At 45.6% G+C, this 9,042-nt stretch overlaps 1 protein-coding gene across 12 annotated transcripts in view; it reads left to right on the top strand.

Annotated features, from left to right (window-relative positions):
- Nucleotides 1-8,799: 8,799 nt before the first annotated feature.
- The window catches only part of TNC (tenascin C), a 102,388-nt gene continuing 102,145 nt past the window's right edge, over nucleotides 8,800-9,042 (top strand). For all 12 annotated transcript variants that reach the window (XM_086413904.1, XM_086413902.1, XM_086413903.1 and 9 more), the window contains exon 1: nucleotides 8,800-9,013. The gene's annotated coding sequence lies outside the window, so the exon portion shown is untranslated. The remainder of the gene's footprint in view (nucleotides 9,014-9,042) is intronic.

Below are 9,042 nucleotides of genomic sequence, written 5' to 3'. Positions count from 1 at the left end.
AATTAAATTCAACCTTTCATAAAATAAATATCTATGGAGTGCCAGCCACTGTTCAAGTTCAGTTCAGTTCAGTCCCTCAATCGTGTCCAACTCCTTGCGACCCCATGGACTACAGCATGCTAGGCCTCTCTGTCCATCACCAGCTTCCAGAGTTTACTCAAACTCATGTCCATTGAGTCGGTGATGCCATCCAACCATCTCATCCTCTGTCGTCCCCTTCTCCTCCTACCCTCAATCTTTCCCAACATCAGGGTCTTTTCAAATGAGTCAGCTCTTCACATCAGGTGGCCAAAGTATTGGAGTTTCAGCTTCAACATCAGTCCTTCCAGTGAATATTCAGGACTGATTTCCTTTCTGGTTAAATACGGTGGTTAAATCCTGTTGGGTCATTTAAGACTGAAAGAATGATTTTGACACTGGGCATTCTTCTCAGTTTCCCAAAGGAAGCCAGATGTTCCTATTGGATTCTTTGGGTTAGAGAGACAAAAAAGAGGGGCTCAGAAATCTTGGAGATAAACTCTTCATCCTCTGGTTTCAGCACCTGTGAAGAAGGGAACTGGTGCTTAAAGGAAATAGTAAATTAAGCAACAAATACTTGCTAGCTAAAGAGAAAGATGCTTCAAAGCAGAATTTTCAGGCATTGGAAAGGATGGCATACCTGTAGGTTTTCTCTCTCTAATTATCATGTGACCTCCCTGAAAACAGGAAGAGTCTATTACATCATCTGTGATTATTCTCCATGGGAAGAAACTAGAAAACTAGCATTTCTGTGGCTGGCCATAAGTTGATAGGTTTACGTATATAACCCAGTAGCAGGTGCAATATAGTACTGGAGCATAATAAACATTTCTCTATTTCTCTTCATGTCTCTCAAGCATGCCTTTCTGTGCTAAGTTCTCACCAAAGTAACTGACAAAATATAAAACCCAAATAACTGGCAAAAGTTAATTTCAGCTGTGTTGGACATTATTTCTCTTACCTGCTGGCTTATTCAGGAGTTAAGGGGCTCTTACATGGCCCAGAACATCTGGGAACCAGTTACATGCCTCATTCCTCTCTGGCCATGACAGGTATCCTTACTGTGCAAGCCCACAGCCCTAGAAGTGAGTGGCTCTGCTCTTTCCATACCCCATCATGGTGCAGAGATCTTAGCAAGGTCTGAGCTCATTAGTTGAACGAATATGTAAGTGCCATTTTTGTAGATAAAACGTCATCAAATACCAGTAATTTTATATGAATCACCTACTGATGAAGTGTGCAGACAAGATTGCAACTTGCCAGAGAGCCAAAGCACTTCTACTTCTTTGGAAAACAATCGTGTACTACTAATTTCTGCTCACTACACCAGGCTCCCAGAAGAATCTGCACTGGCAGTACTATACTACATTAGAGGAGCTACTGGCAGAACAGACTTCAGGGTAAGCACCCCTCAGCTGGTCTGCTACAATGCAGCTGTCTCACTGATTCATCCCAGCCCCCGCTCCCTCCTGTCCATGGGGATTATCAAGTCTTCACCGTAATTTCCTTATAAAGTATTTTTATGGAGGAAATCGTCTATCATCTGCCTCAAGCTATGAGTCATGTATCTATACTCTCAGAAGAACACTCCTGTATACCACTCATCTGCAAGCCAAGTCAATCCTAGCCTGGGCAGGTATTCCAAGTCCTTTAGAAAGCCTTTGAACTTCCCCTACAGAGGCCACTCTTTGAGGCAGTGTCGGAAAGACTTGCTTGACATCTCACTACAGGGAGACTGTGGTCCCAACACACCAAAACTCCCTTGGATGAGATCACTGAGCCAAATGAAAACCAGAGGGAAACAGGAGAGAGAGAGAGAGATACAGAGCTTGTAGATCATGTGTCTGCTTGCCCCTCCCAAGCACCTTTTGAGTCTTTCCTAAGGAGAAAACTCTGATCTATGTGAAGAATTTTTTAAGCTATAACCTTCTTTGATGTTTGTGGGTCTTACAGAAATCTCAACAAGTTGCTACCACTATGAGAAACAGTACAGAATGAGCAGACCTAGAGTTTAGCCTCAGCTAACCACAATTCATAGTGTGTGGGCAGAGAAGGCAACACTCTGGGCCTCCGTTTCTTATCTCTGATTTGAGCAGGATGATCTCTTAGCTCTTTTCAACTTGACAAAGTGTGCTGTGGATGAATCCTGAGTTATAGACGAGCAGCTACTCAGATAAGCTTGACATTTATTAGAGTCAGGCTGACTGTGGAATGATAAGGATGCAGTGTTTTAAGTCCAGTTTCACTCTTCTCCCTGGGCTAAATCACTCAACACTGCAGAGCTTCCATATCAAGAGGCCACTTCAAAACTGTCAGGCTGATGGTGGAGGTTGCAGCTCCCTCTGACTTCCCTTTCCCTGCCTATCTTCCAGCGAACACCTAAAAGTCGTATTAAAGGAGATAAAACCAGAAGGTATTTTTGATATCTTTGTCTGGCTTTGGTATCAGGTGATGGTGGCCTCATGGAATGTGACTGGGAGTGTTCCCTCCTCTGCAGTTTTTTGGAATAGTTTCAGAAGGATAGGTGTTCAGATCAGATCAGTTGCTCAGTCGTGTCCGCCTCTTTGCGACCCCATGAATCGCAGCACGCCAGGCCTCCCTGTCCATCACCAACTCCTGGAGTTCACTCAGACTCACGTCCATCGAGTCAGTGATGCCATCCAGCCATCTCATCCTCTGTCGTCCCCTTCTCCTCCTGCCCCCAATCCCTCCCAGCATCAGAGTCTTTTCCAATGAGTCAACTCTTCACATGAGGTGGCCGAAGTACTGGAGTTTCAGCTTTAGCATCATTCCTTCCAAAGAAATCCCAGGGCTGATCTCCTTCAGAATGGACTGGTTGGATCTCCTCGCAGTCCAAGGGACGCTCAAGAGTCTTCTCCAACACCACAGTTCAAAAGCATCAATTCTTCGGCGCTCAGCCTTCTTCACAGTCCAACTCTCACATCCATACATGACCACAGGAAAAACCACAGCCTTGACTAGACGAAGCTTTGTTGGCAAAGTAATGTCTCTGCTTTTGAATATGCTATCTAGGTTGGTCATAACTTTCCTTCCAAGGAGTAAGTGTCTTAATTTCATGGCTGCAGTCACCATCTGCAGTGATTTTGGAGCCCAGAAAATAAAATGGAAGATCTGGACTGACACATACATACAACCACATAAACAGATAGCTAATAAAGACCTACTGTACAGCACAAGGAACTCCACCCAATACTCTGCAATAGCCTATACAGGGACAGAATCTGAAACCGAGTGGCTGTATATATATGCACAGCTGATTCACTTTGTTGGACACTTGAAACTAACACAACGTTGTAAATCAACTATTGGAGTAAGTCAACTCCAGTAAAATGTTTTAAAATAAACAAAAGAAAATTCAGTTTAAAAAAAATACAAGAAAGAAAGGAAGGAAGGAAGAATTGGCAGACAAGACAGAATTTGGTCTCACTAATGAGGATTCTGAGTTTCAGGGAAGAGACATGATTTTCTCAAGATAATTCACCTTGAAAATGGTTAAGATGGCTGGAATCCAAAACTGCTGTGCCAGTCCTATGCCTTTTCCACCTTTTCCATCGTTCAACTCATCATTCAGTCTTTTCACAGGAACATTAATTGACTTCTCAGTGCTTCAAGATGGAAGGCACAATTCTTGACCACGGGAAACTCTCACAGTGCCTTTGAGGAAATGGACGAGTAAGTCAGTGATAACAATAAAGGCAAAGGCTCTCATCACCTAGGAAATCATTTCAAGAAAGCTTTATGGTTTACCTAAAAATTCTGTCACAGATCAGAAGCCATTCTGAAAACCATGATATGCAGGAGCAATATTCAAAATAATTAACTAGTGGTATGGCATAGGTCGGAGAAGGCAATGGCACCCCACTCCAGTACTCTTGCTGGAAAATCCCATGGACGGAGGAGCCTGGGGGGCTGCAGTCCATGGGGTCGAGAAGAGTCGGACACGACTGAGCGACTTCACTTTTACTTTTCACTTTCCTACACTGGAGAAGGAAATGGCAACCCACTCCAGTGTTCTTGCCTGGAGAATCCCAGGGACGGTGGAGCCTGGTAGGCTGTGGTCTATGTGGTCGCACAGAGTCAGACACGACTGAAGTGACTTAGCAGCATGGCATAGGTGCCAACAATAAACAGATGCTGGCTACAGACAGATCTGTTAGTAGGCATGTGAAAAGGTATGGTGCCTACCCTCAAAGTGTTTATGACCTAATGAGCTAAAAAAGGCCAGTATACAATGTGCTAAAAATAAAAAAATATAAGCCTAGATGAGCATGGATGAGGCATCCTTCTCTCTGAAGGTAAGGTCATGAAAACTGTCTTAGAAGTAAATCTTGAAAAATAATATAGGAACTTGTCATGAAGCTAAAGTCCAGGGCAGGTTATTTAAGGGACTGGGAATGTACAAAGGCTTAGAGGCCTCTAAATTATTTTTTGAATTTTTTACTTAACATTTTTAAGTTGCTAATATCCTCAGGGATCTCTCATTTGGTAACCCATACCCTGAGAGCTATAAAAGAGAGGAGATTTGCTCAGAGTCACATTAAGGTCTGCAGCTTCCGGACGCAAACTTACTCTACACCAGAGCTCTTTCCCTTTGCTCTGCTGGCCAGACAACCTACTTTGGGTTGATTCACTGTATTCCAGCAGGCAGGGAAGCTCTCCTCTGTCCGTGCACTCATTCACTGATCAATGATGTCTTTGAGCTCTTCTGTCTTTAGTTGTCTAAGAAGTGAGAAGAGATGGAGAGGAAGAACTCTGAACAAAGCCTCGCAGACAGCAAGTCAGGGAACCCCGACCCTGAACAGGCGCATCTAACTGAATGACTAGCCCACTGTGCAGGACCCGAGCTCCTTCACTGCTTCGGGAGAGATTTCTGGCAGATACAGAGTCACGTGGGACTTTTAGAAGGAGTTAACGCATTAGATGAATCCCCAGAAGGAAGAGGAGGAGGTTGGGAGCAGTAGAGGAGCCAAGGGGTCCTATGGGAAGTGAATGCTAGACTTCTCAAAGAAATGGACACTCAGCTTCCTCAGACAGTACTGGTTCTGGCCTTTATTCCACTCACTGGATGTTTTATCTCAGGGGGGAAAAAATGTATTGCATCTAACAGACCTTCAAATAAGTGAGAATGATTTCACCTGAGGTGAACCCCTACAACCCTCAGCCTCCAAACCACATCCTCCATCCACTGGCTACCTGTGAATGAATGTAGCAGACAGACAACAAAACCAGGCTTGGGCTGAGGACTCCGTGCAGAGGTGATGTGTACACGCATTCACTCTACCCTCTCACGTGGGAAAAAGTGCTTAGTGTAGGGAGAAGAATGCAGCCATAAGAGGTGGGACGCCGAGAGGCGCTGCCTCTGCCAGCAGGAGGCTGAATGGCTATGAATTCCATTAACATCTTCTGCTGTAATGTCTAACACGGTTTGGTTGCTCAACTCTGACCTTGATGACCATCTACATGGAACGCAGCCCAGATGGCCTTGGGTAAGTCACTTAGCCTCCCTAGGTCCCCTCTCCTCACCTGTGAAATGGACGTGTTGGGCAATCTAGTTCCCTCTTCTGTTCTGAGTGAAACAAGAAGAATTGAATTATAAGACACAGCATGTCAAACGTTCACTGGTTCCTCCATTGCTTCTTTCATTCAATAAACATTTACTGAGCTGCTACAATCCCCAAGGTTCTCTGCTAGGCAAGGAAGAGCAGGTGTCACTACTGTCCTCTGGAAGCCTAGTGAGTAGGAGAAGAAACTAGATGTATACGCATATAGTTATACCATGTACAGGCAATGAATGCCCTAACAGACTTGTAACGGGCTATGGTGCATGGAAGCATTTCTTGTGGAAGACATCTAGAAAGCTGGTGAAGTTTGGCTTCTCCATTGGCTCAGATGGTAAAGAATCTGCCTGGAATGTGGAAGACCTGGGTTTCATCCCTGGGTCAAGAAGATCCCCTGGAGAAGGAAATGGCAACCCACTCCAGTATTCTTGCCTGGAGAATTCCATGGACAGAGGAGCCTGGAGGGCTAGAGTCCAAGGGGTCACAAAGTCAGACATGACCTAGCAATAAACACTTTCTTACACTTTCATGGTGAAGTTAGATCCAAATTGGATGCCAAGGGGATGTGCGAAGGTAGAGGTGAAGACTCCAGGCAGAGCGTACCATTAGCAACAGTACCAGTAGTGTACTGTCTCCAGGTATCGGAGAGCATATGGTGTGTGCAGACCCATTTTCCCGGAAGGGAGGCCGCAAAAGCCCCAGAGAAAGATGAAAACAAGTGTCTTGTCTGGGTTCCTCGCTTAAGATACCACAAAGGTTTTGGAGAAAACTCCTTTTATAAGTAGCCTCTTTCTTAAAATACACAAATAAAGCTAAACATCTCATTTTTATGTTACTGGAATATAGTTCTATGACAGCTAACTATTATATTATATTATATTATAAAGTTATGCTTTATAATGTTATTTGTTTTTCCACCGGCCTGTTTCCTGCCTTGAGGACCAGTCTGATTACACTTGGCTTTGTTTTTTTTTTCTCCCTGCAATTGCAGGAGCCACTTGTAATGCGTGCCAAGTCGCTTTGGTTGAGTCAGACTCTTTGCGACCCCATGGAGCCTGCCAGGCTCCTCTGTCCATGGAATTCTCCAGGCAAGAATACTGAAGCAGTTGCCACTTCCTTCTCCAGGGGATCTTCCCAACCCAGGGATCAAATGCACATCTCCTGTATTGGCAGGTGGGATTCTTTACTGCTGAGCCACCGTGAAAGTCACTACAAGGATGGGGGCAAGGCTTGGGAGTTTCCCAGAAGAAGCCATAGGTATCACCCAGCTTTACAGCACACACTCTTATCCCATTTAAATATACACACGGTGACAAATATGTATTGATTGTTTATTACATGTAAATATAGTCTTTATGCCATATAAAGTGTATAATATACTATTCTAATATTGTATTCCCTACCCCAGGAGATAAAGTGAGCAGACATTGGAAAGCTAAGAGAAACGGAAGCACTCACTAATGGTAAGAAGACATGGCCTCATGCTACAACAATATGCTTTGGCTAAAACGCAGAATTAAAAACTTCCAAAACAACCAACATTTGAATCAGCCAAAATAGTTCAAAAGTTCAAATGAACTGTTTAATGACATGACTAGTTATGGGCTTTCTTGCCATCTGGGAAGTTCACTAAAGCAAAAAAATCCTAGAATACCAGGGCCAGAGAGACCATAGGAATGACCTTCATCTTGTCCCACTTTGTTCAGATGGGGAAACTGAGGCCCACAGCAACAATGATAGGTGTGGGGTGATATCTTCAGTACTGAAAACAGCTGAATTATTGAAATCTCTGTTATTAGTGATTAATTCTAAAAAAATTAAGGATCTCTGAATTAGCCCTGCAGAACAAAGACACAGCTTCCATATACAAATACAGCATGATTTTTACGCAAGCAGAGTTACGATCTACCAGGGCATAAAGCATTGTCTACATGTCGTCTGAACAATGTTCTGGGCTGTGACGTGCACTAGACCTGTGGATCCCAGGGCTGTCATTAAATGCTCCCAGGGTGTCTTCCAGTACTTCTCTGAACCTCAGTTTCTTTGTCTGTAAAAAGGGGACAGCAGGTATGCCTATTACACTTTCTGGTTAAAGGATGTAATGAGACAACGTCCATAAAGCACTTTGCGTGACACCTAATAGCGACTTCATAAAGGAGGGTCTGGCAGTAGCTGCAGGTTAAGTGATACCTCATTTCCCTCCAGGATCCCCCAAAGTACTAAGAGCTGTGACAAGCTCAAGCCTGGGTGCCCCGGCCTGGCCGCTTCCCCGCTCCCTCCCATGCCTGTGTGTGCCCTGAGGATTCCCACTGCATGCTAACCACCAAACTCACCGATGACTCAGAGCCTGGAAAGAATCCACAGCAGGCTGGAGAGCAAAGGCACAGCTTATGTTTCAAAGAGTAACTAGCTATTTTTTTTTTCCTTATGATGGATACCTTTCAGCAATTGAGAAGAAACCTCAGGGAACTCTCTTAGAAGACGCAGCTTAGAAGACAGGATCACTGCACAGGGCATGAATGGTGTCAAAAAGCTACTCCCCTGTAGGATACCAGGGCTGGGACAATACTGCCTGTAAGCAGCTGGGCAAGGCTGCCTCCCCCTACAAAAGACACTGGGAACTGATCCGTGTGCCCAGCGCTGTTCCCACCTGCTGACAACTAATCCCTTATCTCTCTGCTGGCCCCAGAAACCCCAAACACCCCAGGCTTTTGAAAGGCTTTATTTATCTCCTCTTTCCAGGAATTCGGCTCAGGCCTTCCGCTCTCTCCAAGGTGCCACTGAGCAGCTGCTGCCCAGTGAGCACCCGGGGCTGGCTAGCCTGGGTCTCGGGTCTCGTTTCCGCGTTTCCAGCCTGCCTGGGGAGAGAGCCAGAGTTCCCCTCGCTCCCTGCGCTGCTGTCTCACAATTAGAAAATCCTTTTGGGGAGCAAAGCAAAAGTCACACTTTACTAACAGCTGCTCCCGGTCGGGGGCAGGAGAAGAGGGAAGAGGGAATTCCTACTTTTGCAATAAATTGTATGCAAATAGGTTCTTTCCCTGGCAGAGAGCAGACCGCGTCTTTCATGAGCTAACGCTGTTCCGCTGGGAGGGCTGTTCCTTTAATTCACCAACTGAAAAAGTGGGAAAGGATGTCTGGAGGCGAGGCGTCCCATTTCAGAGGAAGGAGCTCGCTATATAAGCCAGCCAAAGCTGGCTGCACCGGCCACAGTCTGCCTACTGTCACAAGCTCTCCCCGCGCAGGCACACACTCCGCGCCGCCGGTCCGCGCCCGCGCCGCCGGCCCTCTGCACAAAGACAGCGGGCTCTCGGTGACACTGGGGGGCTGCGCACTGGGAGCCCCGCTGCTCACATCCAGGTACTTGTTCCATGGAGCTGGTTCACTCAAGAATCTAGGGCTTTCCCAACTCCAGAAAGGTAAGTCTGTTTCACCCCATTACCAAAGA

This window comes from Bos grunniens, chromosome 8 (assembly GCF_055505025.1).
Source record: "Bos grunniens cultivar Pamir isolate PY7600 chromosome 8, Bosgru_T2T1.0, whole genome shotgun sequence".
Lineage (NCBI taxonomy): Eukaryota > Metazoa > Chordata > Mammalia > Artiodactyla > Bovidae > Bos > Bos grunniens.
Note: the sequence above shows the minus strand (reverse complement) of the source record. Positions and strands in the feature narration are given on the sequence as shown.